General features: G+C 37.3%; 1 protein-coding gene and 1 long non-coding RNA gene across 3 annotated transcripts in view; one reads left to right on the top strand and one right to left on the bottom strand.

The window, feature by feature from the left end:
* Positions 1-21486, top strand: part of LOC134802938 (uncharacterized) — a 216575-nt gene that overhangs the window by 98106 nt on the left and 96983 nt on the right. The window lies entirely within an intron of this gene.
* Positions 1-21486, bottom strand: part of LOC134802410 (uncharacterized) — a 204206-nt gene that overhangs the window by 141248 nt on the left and 41472 nt on the right. The window contains exon 1 of one of the 2 annotated variants that reach the window (XM_063775070.1): positions 7254-7529. The exons of the other annotated variant lie outside the window; for it this stretch is intronic. The gene's annotated coding sequence lies outside the window, so the exon portion shown is untranslated. Of the gene's footprint in view, positions 1-7253; positions 7530-21486 lie in introns of those variants that run through there. 2 annotated transcript variants of the gene reach the window in all.

The raw sequence follows: 21486 nt of genomic DNA, 5'->3' as shown, positions 1-21486 counted from the left end.
CAAAAACATGGCGCTAGTGCAGAGTGGAGGTTGACGGGTTACGTAGGGCTGCACCGTCATTGAGACCGCAGAAATGTTAAGGGGCCCACTGATCAACAGTCCGCCGGACGGTATCGGCCTGCCAGTTGTTCGGGACTGTCAAAATTTTGTTCTAACTGACAGGCCGATACCGTCCGGCGGACTGTTAATCAGTGGGCCCCTTTAGATGGGTTTGAATTTGTGCCGTGTCCTACGGATACACATACTGGTGCCTCGGATTATTGAAATTATAGATGTCATTCTGAGTTTAGTTGTCGAATTGTCCTGAGAGTCAAAACAATTAGTAAATATCTATTTATATTTTACGAGGCTAATAAACATGGCCATTATATACCGAAACAAAAGTTAATAATCGTGTATAATTACACCGTGAAACGACTGGTCACGAGTGTACTATAATAGCCGCCATTTTGAAATATGTATTAATATATAATATAAACTGCAAAATAATATAAACTGTGTGTGGAACTAAATAAATGTCAACTCACATTTATAAACGGGTCTAATGCGAAATTTATTCAATTACCACCGACGTTTCGTCTATAAATGTGAGTTAATATGTGTTCAAAACGCGAAAGTTTTAAATATTAAATAAATGTCAATTTTCAATAATACGAAAATATAAGCTAATAAATAATTTATGTTTTTTTAAATGTTGACTCTGATCTCATAAGAAGAATCGAACCTTATGGCTCCTCTTCACGTTGGGCCAACGCCAACGCCAACGAGGGACGCATTTATGCGTTAGAGGGCGCAAGTGATATTGCTATCTCATTCTACCGCATGGCTGCGTCCCTCGTTGGCGTTGGAGTTGGCCCAACGTGAAGAGGAGCCTTTAGGATCTTAACATATATTTTAGGTATACAATTTTACAGAAAATAAGAGCGTCCGCTAGATGGCGCGGTTGCACGGAGCGGGTGAGCGGGTTCACGAAAAATAGTATGAGCTACGCTAACTAGCGCATACGCATGCGACGGATTTTACCTACATTGGCACCCGCATGCGTGCGCCCACTCTGATGGCCTACCGCGAACCATGTTCGACGTGTTGCCTCTCTGTTGCACTTGTAAACTCCTACGTAAGTGTAACAGGGAGGTAACACGTCGAATGTGGTTCGCGGTAGGCCCTCTGTGCACCCGCGCCAACTAGCGGACGCCCTAAGTGAAAACATTTGTTTTTTTAACACGACAGATTACATAAATATTTTTTCCCGAAATATTTGAAAACTTATCCTAGAAGGATAAGTTTATAATTCGAAATCAATTGCGTAAAATACCTTATCTACTACTAGTGTTTTTTATAAAAGTTTTTCAATCTTGTCTACTAAAATAAAAAGTTAAAAGCCCAACAAACACTCAGATTAATTCTCGAGTTAGGATTTTGTCCGACAAAAATCCCATTCCATTTTACACTACACGGTCCATGGTTTTCAAATAATTTCTCCGTACACGAGAATTCCATGGTCCCACCATACCGAATAAATTGCCTACTAGAACATTGATAACACTGTGCACTTTTATGGCCGTATGTGCCCAGTGGGCCGCGGGCGATTCCTGGGAAAAAAACTCAAATGCAACAAAAAAACCGCACAGTTGGCTGCTCAGTAACGGGGGCTTACACAGGTGTGAATAAATTGCCCAGTGCTTTACTTTACTGGAAAAAACTTGCTGGTTATTGGTTTTAACTGTTTCTTTTATTAACAGTAGTAATTTCTCTGGCATGCTGTTGTAGCACTGTTAAGTAACTTTAGAAACGTTGTAAGAGCCCTTTGGATTTGTTCTTAAATCAGTAAAGTTTATCCGACGTGATTTCTTATAAATCAAAATACCTATTTAATAAAATAATTCCGTTCTTGGTGGGGGGTCCGTTGGTTAGTGGGAGATTGCATTTGGGGGTGGGCAGTTAACAAAATCGTTAAGTAGATTGTTTATTGTGTATTGTGTTACTTTCGTCCACGTATAGTTGATGCTATAATTGTGCTAATACTTAATCTGAGTATGTTTCGAACTTGTAAAAGGATATGGAATAACCCCAACATACCTTACTAATAAAAGAATTAACCACATACATCGTGTTCCATTAATTCAGTTCCGGGTCCACGCCGAATAATTAAAGGTGTGGCTACAGACTATAGGTCCGGTTGGCTACGGGAAAACCTAGCTACTGTACGTGAATACAAATGATACATTTTATTTAAATATCAAATGAACTTTTTACTTAAGTGATGACTGATGAGTGACGGAATTAACGTCATTGTGACGTTCGCAGCAGTAATGTGGCGACGAAACTCACTGATTGAAATGAGTTGGAAGTCACTCAAGGAAAACACAGATACAGCGGCAGCAACCTAGAGCAACACCGGGAAGGAAGACGGCGCGTACTATTACCTCTGTCTAAGCATAGGTACAACTGTACCTATGGCCATGCGTGTACGGTACACAAAAAGAGCTCGAGGTTTGCAAGATTTGTCTTTGACGTGTGTCATTTTCTATGTATTTGTGTCGTCATTACAGATTGGATTTTGTATGTAGTGAGTGAAAAGTGCACGTTTCCCCCCGCAGAATGATTTGTACGTTTCCGACATGTTGGAAGCCGGTGTTGCTCGAAGGGCGGCAACACGTAATGCAGCTGCATTTGACATCCGAAAGTCACCTTTAAACCTATGTATATTTAAACAATAAATACCTACACATACACACACGCGCGACATTTATTTCAGGTTATAAATACCTGTTGACTGTCTAAAATAGACATTAAAAATCTAGGAGGTCCGATTTTTCACCCCCTCAATCCCCCTGGTTACGTAAACTTTATAGGTATCGTAAGAGCCACAAGTAGATAGTAGGTAGGTAATCCCACGTGGTGATTCAGAAAATATAATGTACATATGATAATAAATTAATTATAACTATCGAGTCCTTTTAACCGCTTCCGCATTTTTCATACAAAATCCGTAAACCCACCGGTCAGGTTCCATAAGTTATGTGTGATCCGGGTCTTAAAATATGTATTTACACAAGTGTGAATCTTAAGCTTCAGACACAAGGTCCAAAATGCGTCACGGACTTGACAACCAAGGATACCGTAGTTCCTTGATGAAATCCGTGTGACAATTACCTTTAGATTTTAAAAGTTTTTCTATCGAACCGCAGATCCGGTACTGTCGCCATCAGATATATCGGAGCGGCGAATGTGCTCAAAAATATCTGAACATGCACTCGCCTTGATAATCTTTATTATCAAGACGTTAAAGTGCATATTTGTGAACACATTGGCTTCTCCGACATATCTGATAGCGACGATACCTATGTAGCATTATTAAAAATGTTAATTATTATGTGACATTATTGATTTTATTATGATATTTACAGTGCGCGAATTGCTACAATTTATTACTGTGTCATTTGCTTCGAGCATTTAGCAATAATACTTACTGAAGGTATACCATACCATAAACATACATTGTACCTAATCTGTGCAGAAAGAGAAGAGCCGTGAAATGTATGGGGCCCAACACATTCCACGACTCCTCTTTCCGAACAGACTCTATATTCAATGTTATTTACCTTAATTATGTATAAACCAGATTGAAACTGATTCCCAGCAATATTGTATGAATTGCACGAATTCAACCGGCCTCGAGTGTCAGTAGACTATAAAATATTTAGTTGAGCAATTGTATTTACTTGCGGATAAGTGTAGGAAAATCACAGTGACGAAATCTCGTTCATAACCACGCAGAGAGTGTCATTCGAATTTCGAAGTCGCTAGAACCCGTGTTGCGATTCGACTTTGTTTTAGTTATCTTAAGGGGCTCACAGATTACCAGTTCGCCGGACGATATCAGCCTGTCAGTTGTTCGGAACTGTCACCTTTTGCGTTTAACTGACAGGCCGATATCGTACGGCGGACTGGTAATCAGTGGGCCCTTTAGGGCGTCGGCTAGCAGGCGGCAGTGCACGGAGTGGGCGCACGCACGCGGATGCCATTGTAGGTAAAATCCGTCGCACGCATCCGCGACAGTTAGCAACGCTCATTAGGTACTATTTTTCGTTAAACCCGCTCTGTGCATCCGCGCCAGCTAGCGGACGCCCTTAGCCCTTCGATTCCAATATGAATGACGGCGTTGTCAATGACGGCCTTCTAGCCTAGTCGGTAATAGTGACCCTGCCTATGCAGCAGGAGGTCCCGTGTTTGAATCCCGGGCAGGGCATTTATTTGGGTGTTTATCGCGAATCCCTTCCTGAGTTATGGATGTTATATGTATCGAACTATGTATTTATCTATCTAAGTATGTATATCGTCGCCTAGTACCTACCCATAGTTCATTCTTTGAGATCGTCCTCAAAATTTTCCTTATTTATTTATTAAAAAATGTCAGTAATAGCAAGAGTTAAGCTGACGAGATGTTAAAAATCAACCTTATTTCCTAGCAATAAAATTGTAATATATCATAATATTTACATGTTCTTGGTGATACAAATATGAACACGATGCGTTTTAATGGCGTAGGTACAGTCACCTGCAATAATATGTTACACAACGAACGCCGCAAAAATATCTGACACGATTTTATTTGTAGAGCTATAAGAGCGTGTCACATATTTTTGCGGCCTTCTAAGAGTAACATGTTATGGCGGGAAACTGTACCTACATAGCCTTACCACGACTGCCTTATCAGTGTCAAACTGACATAATTATATGTGACGTCCCACGGGTAAAGGTACTTTATGGCGGTTGGCGCTTACGCTATTATTAACGCCGCTCCAATATTATTGCGGCGCTATGTGACATAAGCGCCAGCCGCCATAAGGTACCTTTTGCCGTGGAACGACACATATTATTCACTAACGTTTTCGTAACTTACTTTCTATAAGTTTACTTTTTTACTTTCGATATTTTCAACAGCAACATTCAAACTGTGCGGCGTATCCTGACAGAGTTCTTTAAATGAGCATGGCTTATTGAAATTTCATTGTGCTGTGCTTTTTCTTTATTTCTTTTGAATCTTCTTTAGTAATACGAATTCAAAATTAGTTACCGTAAAACGGGGTGAGTAGGTTTCGCGGGGAGCTACGGGTTATGAATGGGGAGAGAAGGATTGAGAGGGGGGTGAGGTGTTTTTAAGGCTACTGCTACAAAAATAATGTATTCCAATTTAAAATAGAGCTATAGTAATATTCATAATAAAAAAAAACGATCCAACAATCTTCCAAAATCACCTTTGTATGAAAAACCCTCTCACCCCAAATACGAGGCACTACAGGGTGAGGCGGGTTTTCCTCTTTATCGTCAAAGTTATAAAATGGAACTAGGTACCCAAAATAAAATACAAACTTCCGAACCGCTTATTATATACACCATTCAGTTTTCACATGTAAAAATAAAATTTTATCGAGGTTTGAAAGTCAAATTTCACCCAACTCACCCCATTTTACGGTACTCTGCCTTTGGCGTTGAAATTAATGTGTAGTGCAATAGTGCTAACCACCAATTGTTCTTGTTAATCTGTATTTACTGGTGAGAACCTGTAATTGTCTTTTTGTATCACATTTATAAAACCTATTGACATTTTAACTAGATCTCCGAATAGTAATAAATAAATAAATAAGTAGGACATATCGCTCGCACTAATATGCCAGTACGACATATTATTGCATGTACTAAGTCATATTTCTGCATTTTCTTTCGCGAATGATGTTTTATGAACTATACAGCACAACCGGGGTTTGAACCCACGATGTTTGACCACCACACACATATACAAGGCTAATGATAAAAACAGTCAATATAAATGCATGCCTAGATTACATTTCACACCATCATGTGGTAAATATACTCAATATCCATTTTTTTCAAAGAGAGTAGATATTATAGGTATTATTGTATAGTTATTTTATAGGTAGGTATTGTAAAGAAACGAACATATTTTAAGACGAAACAGGAGCTGAGTTTTAAATATTTTAGGTAAATATACCCGTCTCGCTAACGGAAGCGGCACCTAAAAGTAGTGCGATAAGGACAAGGCGAAAATTCCTGCGTAAAAATCTCAAAAATCGAGGTTTCGTACTCCTCTGTTTCCTCCTCCAATCGTAACCAAATTTGGAATCTAAATGATTATGAAATTATCTGTGTCGGACCGTTTTGCTTTTTTGGCTAATTGATATCAGTTTTGAATGCCACGCCTCTCATTGCGGCATAGTCAATTAGGCCATTTTGGCCATTTTTGAAGGGCTCTAGCGCCTTAAAAAACAAAAATATCAAAAAAAGCAAAACGGTCCGACACAGATATTGACAATATTAATCTGTGTTGAAAAAATCATTGCTCTAGCTTCAAAAACCACGGAGGAAAACGAGGAGTAGGTTTGTATGGAGAAATGACCACTCCCGTTGGCTCTTAAGTAGCCTATCATCAACTCATACGTCTCATAACATAAGTAGGTACCTATTTCATTGATACTATCTATTTGATAGTACATACTTGAATCTAGATAATGATGTTATTATAAAATACCGTATTGAAAAGTCAATAAATGTAGTTGTAGTTTATATTCCAATAATGATAAATATCTGGGAGACCGAGCTTTGCTCGGAAAACATATAAAAACTTAAAAATGCGCGTTTTACCAGAAATAAGACCTAGCTAGATCTACTTATCGCCCCCGAAAACCCCTAAGTATATAGCAAAATTCATCGAAATCGTTAGAGCCGTTTCCGAGATCCCCGAAATATATATAGGTATATATAAATAAACAAGAATTGCTCGTTTAAAGGCATTAGATAGATAGATATAATAGGGTTGTACTTGTTGTTGTTGTGTTTGTTGTCATGACTTTTTGTGTTTTTTGAAAACAATTCTACGAGGACTACAAGTGAGCACTCTTTGGCTCAATTTGTATGTCATAGACAAGAGCCTTATCAGTTGCATGCAGGTACATACATATAGACCAACTTAAATTTTTCTTGTATTTTAGCCGCTTAAAACATAGATAATATTTATTGAAATACTTAAAGGCTTGCAATATAATTTTGCGGTCTAACCGAATGCATAAGCTAAAGACCGGTCAAGGCGACACTAACGTTAGGCAACGCAAACCGGATCACGCTTGACATAACTTATAGCTAAATCTATGCACAACTTACATCACTTAAAAATCAACATTATTTATGCTAATGACAAAAGTGAGAGTAGACAAGCAAGCAAAAAAACTTACGTTTATTTCGAGAAATCCTTTTAAAAACACTGCACCATTTTATTTATAAACACACAAAAAATATTTTTTTTAAAGTCCATAAACACTGGCAGGCAAGAATAAAAAAACTATTTTATAAGATGTTCTTAATCACTGGCTGTTTTTTTTTAACCGGCATTCGATTTTCGATCCGTTCGGCCGCGGACGCCGCACGTGGTAGGTGGACGGTAAATGGGCATAGGTATCACCTGTGGCATCTTAAGTTAATGCACGATAGTGCGGCCGCGCACTTGCGATCGCAAATTGGCATTTAGCTTTTTACGATACTGGCTTTATGGTCCGACGGGCGTTGGAGGACTTTTTTAGCGTCTGTGTTTTAATTTACTATCATGCTTTACGATCTTTCTGGTTGCATTACTTGAGAGTTGAACATAATTTAAAAAAGGATTTTTTGCCTTGAAAGCGACATTGTTTACATAAATTTCCCAATAAAATATAATTATCTATATATGCGCAATATGCGCTTGTGTTACATTTTAAGAACTATAATTTTCGCCTGTTGCTTAGTTTTTTATGTTAAAGTGCTGTATTTAATCATGTTTTCATTGTGCACAATAAATTATGTATGTACCATACAATTTATTAGTAGACTACTAAAAAGATAATCATACCTAATATATATACAATGCTAATTCTAGATTAAGATCTAGATAATAACATGGTCGTGATCACGCACCAACGGTTTTACGGAGCCATAAGAAATGCATGGCATAATAACGGCTGTGCGTCATAAAAGGGCCGAAGTCAAGACATGCATAACGGATAACATTTATAATGCATAGGACATACTTTAACAAGATACGATGATGTACTGAAACAAAGCAAAGTATGTACATCTTATTTATTTAGATTTTTATGAATAAATAGTATAACAAGACGAATAATACTCAAAATTGGCCCATTATGGCACGTTTTTTGGTTAATATCTGTTGTAGCATAAGGCAGTAAGTTTACATTGTTTATTTTTAACTGAATATAATTATAGTACAGTCAGCTGTATAGATAACTGTCCCTCTGCATAAAACTTTGTTTGCAAGGGGGGTCAACTATCTCTGCAGCGGACTGTACTTAACTATAATTGTGTTTACATTCAGATTTGATCCGTACGAATGGTTCATACCATTCGTACATCTAGTGCTAACATCCCTTATAGATAGTGAACAGTATTAACTAAAAACTGATTGCCCTAGCAATAGTATATTCAGATTGATCTTAATATAATGTAAATAAATCACGTTGTTCGGTCAATAACATCATTCCATGGATGTATAATATTATATATTTTTAACAAAACTTATAAAGTATTATTAAAATTAAGTACCTATATAATTAATAAATTAAAAGACATACATAAACCTTACCCACCCATCTGTCCCCCATATTATATTATATTGGCCGAATGAGCGACTCATGTGTTTTTTTTTTTACCTTTTAAGGTTTATAGAATTGACAATAGCCCGGAAAATGATGAAGGGAAATTAGTCGCCAGTCCGCGTCGGGCCTAAACAATGCACGCGACCTTGCATCCACGCTCGCGCTCGTTTCGGCCTCGTTAGATTCACCAATTCGTTAACATTTAACTGTGATGTGTCTGTCATTGATCATCTATGACGCAATCAGACATTCTATTATGAGTGTGATTTGGATCGTAATGTTAGGACGATTTTTTTTCTCAGATTTCTATAAGATTTGGTGGATAGATAGAGTTCCCTATTCTGTACAATATAAGCGTAATTTTATCGTAGGTATGTATTTTTCAAGAAGTTAAGACTTTTTTCAATAACTCAATAATGGCTTTTCATCATGTTCGCTATAGTTTTCATTTACTGTCATTAAACTCTACTTACATATATTTTTTTATAAGCTTTGAAAGATTGCGCGGGAGTACCAACAGCATTCTAAACATGATAGCTAATAAGCTAATAGATTGTCCTCTGTTATGGGCAATCAATGGGCAATGGGTCAGCGAACAAATCACTTTTGTTTCTAAATTATTAAATATTTTATTAGGTTATTACTGTTGTTAGGTACTAACATAAAAAAATAAAAATTAAAAAAAAACAAAACAAAGAAATTTAATTTAATTTAATTAAATTTGGACCCATGGTTCAAAAGTTAGATGGGAGGGACACATTTTTTAATAATTATTTTGTAGCGATTATTTTAGAAAATATGTAGGTATTTTATCAAAAAATGGTTGTTGAAGATCCCTATTCGTTTTCAAAACCCTATCCTATTCCCACTCCATATAGTTGAAGCAAAAAATTACATCCCAACTTTATGTGAACTCGGACGGACAGACAGACAGACAGACAGGCGGACATGGCGAAACATTAAGGGTTCCTAGTTGACTACTAAAAAAACACTCACTAAAACACCGAAATACTTAACAACAGTTTATTATTTTTGAATTATCTTTAATTAAAACAATACAGAACTCTTATTCAACAGCTTGAGTTTTTCCTCCAAGTCGTAATCTAATATCAAATGTCATTATTGTTCAAAAGCGCGGCATACCTACCTATCTGTCACTTGTCTAACATTAGCTAAACTAACTACCTCTAAAACTAAAAGATCGTTTGAGATATCCTCAACATCTAATACTACGGAAGTTACAGAACTCTAAAAAAACAGACTATATGTACAAACCCAGACAAATTTGGTATAAGAACTATAAGATTGACCAATCAAATTATAATTTTAGTACTTAATTGGTAGATGAAAACATAGCTTAGTGTTTTATCCTAAAAACCTGTCCACGGGAACTCCCCAATACCTTTTTTAGATAATTTTATTATTAAATTAATACATCACTGGGGTTTCCATTCGTCATGAAATGTAAACGTGAAATGTAAATGTTATTGACTTTATACCGAGCAAATTGATAATTAACCAAATGTGGCGTTCCATACCCAAAAAGTCCTTACGCTCTATGTGTATAAGGACCCTTCCCTCATGGAAAGCCACAAATCATCTTAATCAAATAGATTGTTACACCCAAAGTGGTCAAATACTTTGTGAATTAAGTATGTCTACCGAATTAATTCTGTATTTAACTTACCCCTTACTGTAATAAAAAAATATTTGTTTAAATTTGAACTTTAATAGCTGTCAATAGAGTTCAATATCATATCCGCTATATATGGTCCCGTATCCGGAAAAGGGTTAACACATACACATGAGAACGTGAGTCATCCTACGCGTACTCGTAGGAGCATTTTCTGCAGACAGACAATCAAACGATTTCCTACTTAGAGTAATGAACGATCACGTCTTGGCTTTGCACTGATCTAGACAGAGCGCCGCTGTGGTTACCTTACATATACATACCTATAATAAGCTTTAGGCTGCGTTCCCACCAGAGATGTGCGAGGATGCGTAGAGAGGGATGTGTTTAATGTTTATTAAGGACCACCCCACACTAGCGTCTCCCGAGCGTTGGCGTCAAGTCACCTCTATGGCTGCTGCTCGACGCAGCGTTGGCGCAACTGCGCAGCGACGCCATTTTCCATAGCGCTGACTAGATGCCAACGCTCAACAGACGCTAGTGTGCAGCCCATAGAATCACTTGATTTACTTATCCTCGCTCAGCATAGATCCAGTGGAAAAAAATCTATTGGTCCCTAACAAACACATCCCTTGCTACACATCCTCGCACATCTCTGGTGGAAACGCAGCCTTATGAGTCAAATTTTGCATATTTTTGTTCATTATTTCTGTATGTAGGTGGTCTTGTTCATTGTAATTTTTATAGAGTTGAATATTTAATAATATCCGTTGACCACGAATGCGAAGCGCTGGTGGCCTAGCGGTAAGAGCGTGCGACTTTCAATCCGGAGGTCGCGTGTTCAAACCCCGGGTCGAACCAATGAGTTTTTCGGAACTTATGTACGCAATATCATTTGATATTTACTAGTTGCTTTTCGGTGATGGAAAACATCGTGAGGAAACCGGACTAAGCCCAATATAAGGCTTAGTTTCCCTTCTGGGTTGGAAGGTCAGATGGCAGTCGCTTTCGTTAAAACTAGTGCCTACGTCAATTCTTGGAATTAGTTGTTAAGCTGACCCCAAGCTCCCATGAGCAGTGGCAAAATGCCGCGAGGAAGAATAAGATCCGTTGACCACGAAGTCCACGAATACCTACCGTCACAGAATAAATAATAGTACTAGGTACAGAAGACTCACTCTCTAACAAAACGGGTCTGTTACGATCAGCACAGATATGGCCGCTAGGTGGCGACAGCGCCACGCGCGGCTTATGGCTAGCCACCAAAATTGGTGTGGAACGGATGTACTTTTAGCTACCTGTGTGCAACGAAATCGCGGAGTGAACCACGCCTGCTACTGTAAAGTGTTCGAAAGTGTCGGGATGTGTTTCAAATTTATTATACGCGATATAATCAGTTTAAATAGTTTTATTTCATGAACAACTATCGCCGTCACGGAAAACAATATCCCGCTATCATTAATAGTCCATCTCCAACACAACAACATCTCAAACAGGAGGGGCAAACCAAGGCAGCGGTGGCGTAACGTCATCTCCAAAGATCTAAACGCCTGTCATGTGGGCTAGCGGAAACCGATGTCCAAGATAGAGCGAAGTCGAAGGAGAAAAGTAGGAAAGCGGACCCCGTCACAGTACGTGACAAACGCTAGGAGGATGATGATGATTAATAGTCCATCTCCCGCTGCCGCAATTCTTATTAGTTACCTTTAACTAAAATCTTCGAAATCGTATACTTAGATTAGTATCACAACGTACAGTCGTCATCAGATACATCAAAGCGATCGCGATGCTCAAAAATATCTGAACACGCACTCTAGCGCCTTGACATTAGAGTCGTGTTCAGATATTTGTGAGCACCTTGGCCGCTCCTATATATCTGATGGCGACTGTAGGTACTCTTTGAGAAAATGGAACGGGAAAACCAAATGTACAAACATTGGCTTTGGTATGTAGGTAAATTGACATTTGAAAATGTCGATATTTCTGCGCAGTCGATATGAGACATAAGATAACGATATTATGCACATTCTCACACGTCTCTAAGGGATTTCAGATAATATATCTGAAGTTACTAGTTTAGAGCAATACACTTAGCTGATTATCGGTAAATATTATCTCGTTACAAGTATGGAAACAATAGTCTGTTCGAGAAACGGAAAACAGTGAAAAATAGAGATAATACTCCTAAAAATACGTGTGTTACCTCATTAGATTCGTAATGATGTCTAGAAAAATGTATTCGAAGCGTGTATTAGCACACAAAAAATATCAAAAGATATAAACAAAAAAAGGGGGAAAAACGTAGATTTTTTTTATTTCCCTAATATCTCAGAAAGTATTAATATTTAAGAAACCAAAATTAATATTATAAAAGAGGAGGATATTTCCAATCAAACATTCCATACTCACAGAACTGTATCTCCATTATTTATCCCTCTTCTATTATTTACTCCACTTTTTATTCAACGCTGAACACAGCCCTCCGCGCCTCATTTTCGAGAAACCCGCGTGGCGTGAAAAAACGATTACGTAACATTAAATCTAATTTTAAAGATATTAAATATTGATTGAAAATTTAAAAAAAATATGTTGTATTTGGAACATGTCAACAAATGTAATACTTGTAGAAATTTATCTTAAGGTTATTTTTTCAACAAGTTAGGCAATTGTTAATGAACAAAATTTTGTCGAAATTCCTTCTTTATTTAAAACGAAAAAAAAATGTATAAATAACTATTTTAAAATGTTGTCGCTTTCTAGAGGTCTTCTCTTAATAAGTTCTCTCTTATAATCTTAATAAGATCACATTATAAAAGTTTTAATAAAGTTAATACTTTACTTAAAATAAGTTTTAGAATAACATAGAAAATTGTCGAAAAACGAAAAATCAAGGTAAAATTGTAAAATATAAAACAATATTATAACCAAACTATTCTTTTGTTCAGAATTTTATAACGTGATCTTATTAAGCATGTACATGAGAAAGGCTCTAGAAAGCGACGAAATTTTACAATAGTTATTTATACAATTTTTTTTTCGTTTTCAATGAAGAAGGAATTTCGAGAAAATTTTGTTCATTAACAATTGCCTAACTTGTTGAAAAAATAACTTTAAGATACATTTCGCTCCTTGAGAAACATAACGTCATTATCCAAAAAATGGGGTTTTTGAGTTAATAACGCCATCTAGCTCGTATGATCGTAACGCACGCAATACGAAGACACCTATCGCCCTAGCTCTATTAGAACCGCCAGAGGGCGCTAATGTCGTTATGGCGAATAGAGGGAATAGGTGCCTGTCTCATAGGAACAATGTCATTAAAGGGAAGTAAATTGTATTTTTTTGCTTAGTGACGGTTTTCTATGAGATTCAATGGTAAGTACGTCAATTTACATAAGAAATAGTGTATCTAAACGTACTATGTCACTTTAAACTTATAATATGGTATCAAAATCAAAACTCAATTTAAAGCAATATCGTACTTTTCCCTTTAAGGACACTTGTACTTTTGAATTTAATAGAATAGAATAACGTTTTGAAATAAGTAAAGTGACATTATACCTTTAATGACGGTTTTGCTTAAAACTTAAAGCCATAATGCTGACTAAAAATAAAAACGTACTGTTCTTTTACTTTAAGTGACATTGTGATTTTAAGAAGCTGACAGAAGTTTTAGCAGGTCGATCGTCATTATCTGTGTAGTGTCAATATGCTAGCTTAGTTTACCATAGCGACAGTTGGCATGCTTAAGTGAAAAATGTCGTTTTAAGCTTAAAGCCACTACAACTGGTACAGAACGCTTATAACGGTGTGGTTAATGAATGTCACTCGTTGTTTAATGTCACTGTATTGTATTTTTTCTATAAGGTTCATAATAGAGTTGTATTATGGGTACCTACTAGACGACTATTTATAATTAGATAGATATAGCCACATTACGAGCCCTATTGATCTAACTGTGGAACTAGGTTGGTATGTGTAAGATTCCCATATTTATTAATTATAATATAATATTATTGATGTGTTGTGTGATACTTTTTCATTCATCAAAATTAGCAAGTTATTTTTGTGATGTCTGTTATGTTCCAATTTTATTACTGACAAGGTGACACAAAACACACATTAATTATTATTATCACTAGGTAGGTACTTACCTATTAATTACCCATAAAACGATTGTTCTCTTACAGTAGAAAATGTCTCAATGTGTCTTGAATGACAAAAAAGTTTAAAGCTATTTTAATAAAGTTAATACTTATGATGATGAAGAATTCGTACCTCCTTCCGAAGAGCTAGTTCTAATACCGTAATGTGTCGCTTGTGAGTTTTTTGTTGTTTTTCCGGGTTGGTTTAATTTTGCTACTGGCTGTTTCTAAAGTATTTATAATGTTGTTATTTTGAATTTGAACTTCTGAATGTGTATTTGTGGTATCTCTTCTTGTAAGGTGTCAAAATTACTTCGTAATTCTAAGTTAAACTGATCGTGGTTACAAATAAGAGTGTGTTTCTGTTTAGGTGTTTTGCCTATTTATGAATTAATTGCTTACGGTGGATTTAAGTCTTAAACTTTATTTTTGCTCTCGCGGGTCTGTGATCGGAACTAAATTTAAACCTATTGATGTACCTAATACCTACATAAATAAATATCTAATTAAACTTTTGTCAGATGAAAATATTATTATATAAGTAGTCAATTTCGTGTGTCGTATTCCGCCAGGCGAAGTCCAGGTCCAGCGACTTTGAAATTTTTTTGAGAAAGAAGGAATTACTTATCTACGTTCATGTTTCGACCAAAGGCAAATGGAATAGACCTAGAACTACGGTCGTTTCTGCTGCCAAGGCCATATGTGGTCCAACTATGTATGTGTGCTTGATCTGACTTCACCAAGGACAATGGTCCATGTTTCCTGCTTTTCATCAGTAGATTTATTTAGAGGGTCATAATCTCGTAATACTCTTCAATCTTATCATCGCAATGTGTAGATGTTGATGCGTAGGCTTTGATTGCGGTTAAGGTAGGTATATAGCTTTGGGATTTGGGATATGCTTAACGTCAACACAGCCACCTTGTCGGAGTAATTTGATAATCCGACAATGTTGTCCTGCCACTTCTTTTTGACGACAAAGCGTGTGGGTATCTTCCGCCGGGTAGTTTCAAAGTAGCGCCAATAACAGAAAAGCTAACGGAAAAACGTCTGAGGTGGTACGGTCATGTACAGAGGCGTCCTGTAGACTACATGGTTAAGGTAGCGCTCGATATTTCAACGACGAAGCGAGGACGTCGAAGACCACCTGCCACCTGGCTGACGACGGTTCAGCGAAACCTGAAAGACCTCAATATAGACGCCGACGTTGCACTCAATCGTGCAGGATGGTGGAAAAGAACAGGGAAGGCCGACCCCAAGTAAATGAGAACAAGGCCTAGCAGGATGATGATGACGTGGGTATCTTACGCCCGGGGATTCTTAGCACCACTTTTACAGGGTACTTAGCGCCGTAACGAGAAGTCGTACATGTCAAATGAGATTGGGCCATAAGCCCACCATGCTGGTTCAGTGCGGGTTGGTGGATCGCCAGAGGCTTGTTTGGTATTCCACAGGGTGACCACGTGCAGGAGAGGCTGGTCTGGGGTCCGTTATATGACATTCGGGCCCCTTACATCGCATCCCCCAATTATTATCCTCCCCTTTGTTTATTTACTTTGGTAATTTTTGATCGTAAAAATATAGCCAAACAAAACAAGCTAAGAATACTCTAGTTTTAAAGAAAAACTAGTCTTATTTGGTAATTTTTTAAGACTGAAAGTCGCTTACTTTAGTAAATATTAATTAACATCCATGTAAAATGATTCTAATTCCGCTTTTTCTTTGAAATAAACGTTAAGTTATATCAAATAACTGGATATAGTGTCACTGTTCCATAAATTGAATCAATATTGCGAAGTCGTCATGTGACATTAAGCAAAACTAAACGGAATAGTGACATTACAATTTTCTTTTAATTGAATTATCTTAGAAATTAAACAAAAAAAACACAGTTTACTCAAATGACTCACAAGATTAGTTTAAAATCTAACAAAATATAGCAAAAAACTCTTTCTTTTATCACTAGTACGGCAGTTTTAGACGTTTGAAGATTTCGAAAATTTTAAAGCTCTGTACCCAAAAAACACGTTTTTCGCTTAATGACACTGTGTTTCTCAAGGAGCGATTTCTACAACTATTACATTTGTTGACATGTTCTAAATACACCATATTTTGTTTAAATTTTTCAATGAATATTTAATACCTTTAAAATTATATTTAATGTTACGTAATCGCTTTTTCACGCCACGCGCGTTTCCCGAAAATGAGGCGCGGAGGGCTGTGTTCAGTCTTGAATAAAAAACCGGCCAAGTGCGAGTCGGACTCGCGTTCCAAGGGTTCCGTATATTACACAATTTTTAACAATCAGTGCCGGATTAAGATATTTTGATGCCCTAAGCATTTCTAGGTGCCCCCTCTCCCTAGGGTCATCAAGATTACATTGATTTTTTGGTAAATTGAGAGAAGTTCATTGCCGCATTACAGCTGAGAATGGAAATCAGTCACATCATTTTATCACGAAAATTGACAGTGCCGCAGCAGTAATGTTGCAACAGAGTAATACCTAATGCTGTTGCAGTCGCCACCCGAATGTCACCTTTATCATAGCGTAGAAAGTAATAGAAACGCGAGCGAAGCGAGCGCGGAAATTTTTCGTTATAAAAACGCAATATGATAAACAGTTGTACATTTTTACTTTTAGTATGGAAATCAGTCACATCATTTTATCACGGAAGTTGACAGTACTGCAGCAGTAACGTTGCAACAGAGTAATGTTGCTGCAGTCGCCACCCGAATGTCACCTTTATCATACCTTATAAAGTAATTGAAAACGCGAGCGAAGCGAGCGCGAAAACTTTTCGATATAAAAACGCAATTTTAGTTTTAGTCCCAACCAGGCGCGAATCCAGGATTTCATACAGAGAAGGGATGGGACAGTTTTCTATCAGCCTAGCTTCGCATAGGGCTCGATATTTAAGGGTCTCAGCGAGGTTGTTTTCATGCATAAAATATGCAAGAAAGCAGAGAGCTTGGAATTGAATTGGCGAAGTGTGAGAAAGGCAGTAGGCCCAGCTGCGAAAGAGGAAAGCTTGGATTTGGATCCACGCCCAAGTGAAATTAAGGCAGAAGATCAACTTTGCCGTAAGGCAGAAGGCCTCGCATAAGACCTAACGCCGAACCGCAAAAGAGTGGGTTGAAATCGAATCTATGCATGTAATCACGACTCTTCTACTGCTACCGATTGTTTCCCAAAGAATTACGCGCCATTATTATTGCAAATTAGCTTTTGGACAGCTAAGAAAATCGTGTGGTAAAAACGATGTGTCTGTCCCTAATTTTAAAATTTGTTCACCTTTTTCAACCTGGCATTTTGGTGCCCTCCCTGAACGTGGTGCCGTAAGCACGTGCTTGTTTTGCTTATTGGTTACAAAGTCTTTATTAATTCAACCATTAAAGTCGACGAGTACAAAAAACTTTAAGCTAGCTCTCAATTTAACATTTTTTTTAAACATTATTTTTAATTTGACCTTACAATTACTCGTAAGTAGGTAAGACCGTTAAATATTTAAAATGATTATCTTATCAGAAAATTATCACCAATTACTCTAAGAAAACTACTACTCTAAGTAATCCGGCACTGTTAACAATGTATTTTTTATGTGAAACGTGAGTGAAATCTTTAAAAAATCCGTAGGGGTCGGATCAAAAACTGTAATTAAGTCCGACTCACGCTTGACTGTACATTTATAATAGGTTTTCCTGTCATCTATAGGTATAGACCTATTTTATGTATTTTTTTTTAAATTTAAGACTTAGTAGTTTCGGAGATAAGGGGGGGGGAATGGTCATTTTTTGTCTATTTTCTTGAATAACTTCTAAACTGTTTACTCGAAAATTATAAAAAAAATATATTTGAGATCCTTACAATAAGCTCTTTCATTTGATATGTAACATGATATAGTTTGAAAAATTACTTTTTTTCATTTTTTCATTTACCCCCCAAAAGTGGCCCCCATGTTTAAAATTCATTTGTTTACGTTACATGTCCGTATTTGGGTCACAAACTTACATATGTGTACCAAATTTCAACTTGATTGGTCCAGTAGTTCCGGAGAAAATCGGCTGTGACAGACGGACAGACAGACAGACAGACAGACAGACAGACAGACAGACGCACGAGTGATCCTATAAGGGTTCCGTTTTTTCCTTTTGAGGTACGGAACCCTAAAAGTATAAATAATGGAGATACAGTTCTGCAAGTATGGAGTGTTTTATTTGAAATATTCTCTTCTTTTATAATATCAATTTTGGTTTCTTAAACATTGATACTTTTTGAGATATTGGGGAAATAAAACATAACTACTTTTTCCCCCCCTATTTTGTTTATAACTTTTGATATTTTTTGTGTGCTAATACACGCTTCGAACACATTTTTCTAGGCATCATGACGAATCTAATGAGGTATCACACGTATTTTTAGGAGTATTCTCTTTATTTTTCACCGTTTTCAGGATCTCGAACAGACTACAAGTGTCATTGTGAAGGATGAGGAATTGGAATTAGTTGATAGTACAGTTTTTCTTGGTATAACTTTAGATTCTAATTTCCAGTGGGATCCCCGTCAATAGTTTATTTTATTTACTCCATCCATAGCAATATGTCATAATAATATGGTGTTTTAGAGTGGGGCGGTGCTTCAAAGACAAATACCATTTTTGTTTAGCATCTCGAAAGGATGGGTGAAGATCGGACAGCCAAAAGGGCCTCGGCCTCAAAAAGGCCAAGTCAAAAAAGAATTTTGAATTAAAAATATTTGGGCAAGCCTTAGGGGCTATTCATAAATTACGTCATTTCAAATTAGGGGGGGGGGGGGTCTGGACATCGGATGACGGTAGCATGAAGTGAGAGGAAATGGGGTCATTTGAAGCATGATTTTAATTTTTATGGGGGGGGGGGTCAAAAATCGTCAAAAATCGATGACGTAATTTATGGACAGCCCCTTATTCTTGTAGCGATAGATTGTGAAGGCAATCCCACTCGAATTTTAAATGAATTAAGATCGTGACGGGCTTTGATTATTGTCATAAAATTACTTATTTTTACCAACAACTAGAAACCAAAAATACAGAGCTAGATATATTTTGCGAAATGCCCCCATAATTGACGGACTGATCAACGCCACTCAGCAGTGAACTACGAAATGTTCCATACAATAACATTTACAAGACGTTTTAACGGTGATATACGGTTTTGTGCAACCGACGAATGACGAATAAACAAACAAAAAATGGGCCAAACATTTACCTAAACTTACCATAGATAGGGCAAACCTTGGCTTATCGGTGATACTTGGTAATTCGGTGATACTCCGTTATAATCTTACACAGTTCTCACCATGAGGAAATGCGAGCTATAAAATCGTTGGCAGCTGTCAGTTTTGATGCTTGCAATCGGGTTGGCAGCGATTTAATTGCTTACATTTCAGCATTGTAAGCTCAGCGAAAGATAACAACGCATTATCACCGAATTACCAAGTATCACCGATAAGCCAAGGTTTGCCCTACACCATATAATATCACCCATAATCGTCACCGGTATTTCTTAGGACACCAGGTATTTTCCTGACTCATCTAAGCACCATATCGAATGGAATTAATGTACTGCTAAACCACAATATAAATAGATACAATACATCACATGCGGGCTGTACACACTCGTTGAGAGCCTCTCGCCAAGAGTCTCGTTACCGTTCCTACCTAATCAGAGAACGGCGAGACGAGACGAGTAAGAGCGAGACGAGAAGGGAGCAGTGGGTCTACCGCGAACCACGTTCGACGTGTTGCCTCTCTGTCGCATTTGTAAATTCGTGCGTTAGTGTGACAGGGATGCAACACGTAGAACACTCAGTATGTACACACTCGTTCTCGGCCTGTCTCGGGGTGTCTCGACGAGTGTGTACAGCCGGCAACAGATGCAATATAATTTTCCTGTTGTCAAATTTAAGAACCGTCATAAAACTAGATTTACTAAAATACACGGAAAAATTAGTATAAATTTCGTTTAAGACTTATCAAGGCTCCTTTAAATAAAACGTCAGAATATATTTAGTTACAAAATATTGATTAATGGTGTATCGTCAGGGCTATAACCCCAAAACCGAAGTTCGCAAATTGCGGGCATCTTTATCTGTCACTCTAATGACGCTTTAATAGGAGTAAAAGAGAAAGAGATGCCCGCAATTTGCGAACTTCGGTGTTCGCGGTAGTCCCCCTGGTAACAACCAAAACCAAATTCTGCGCGTTTCGCTACCGAAGTACCCTGTACTCGCCAAAAAGTGTCACACATTTTGCTAACTCCGTATCCATTCATTTAGCTTCATCTAGCTAATGGTTCGTGTCATTAACTAGCGTGATGGTTTTTATTGGAAATATACTTAACAATTACAAAAGAAGGAATAAAACGTCTTTAGTTATGCTCACGTGAGGTAGGTAGTGTAGCGTGTTTAGTCAGCATTAAAAAAAAAACAAAGCACCTAAGGTCAACCGGGGTAAAGCAACTATAAGAAATATTCTAGACTATTCTAGAATAAGACCTGGAATAGAATTCCAGACAGGGCTCCGAAGCGTTTTTTTTTTAAACCCTGTAATAGCCCAATATTTGTAACTATTTTATGCTCTTTATGTAGGACTGAATCATTTATTTAGGTAACAATTTCGTATTATTAGATTGTCCCATTCAAAATTAAATAATAAACCAAAGAACGAAAAAGATACCGGTATTTTTTGCATGAAGTAAAAACCGGTTCCGAACCCTGATTCTATTCTATTCTTTCTTGATACGGTTGGGAAGGGTCCTTACAGAAAACCGCAGCCACATAACACTATAGACCCTACTAATACAGCGTGCAGCGCGATTCGGGAAATGAATTAGAGATTCACTAGATATGAAATAGTAAAGATATGTTACGTTCCACGGCAAAAGGTACGTTATGGCGGCTGGCGCTTACGCTATTATTACCGCCGCTCCAATATTCAGCCGACAATGGTGAATCTCTAATTCATTTCCCGAATCGCGCCGATAGTGTCATAAGTGTCATAACTGT

The sequence above is a fragment of the Cydia splendana genome, chromosome 2, assembly GCF_910591565.1.
Source record: "Cydia splendana chromosome 2, ilCydSple1.2, whole genome shotgun sequence".
Lineage (NCBI taxonomy): Eukaryota > Metazoa > Arthropoda > Insecta > Lepidoptera > Tortricidae > Cydia > Cydia splendana.
Note: the sequence above shows the minus strand (reverse complement) of the source record. Positions and strands in the feature narration are given on the sequence as shown.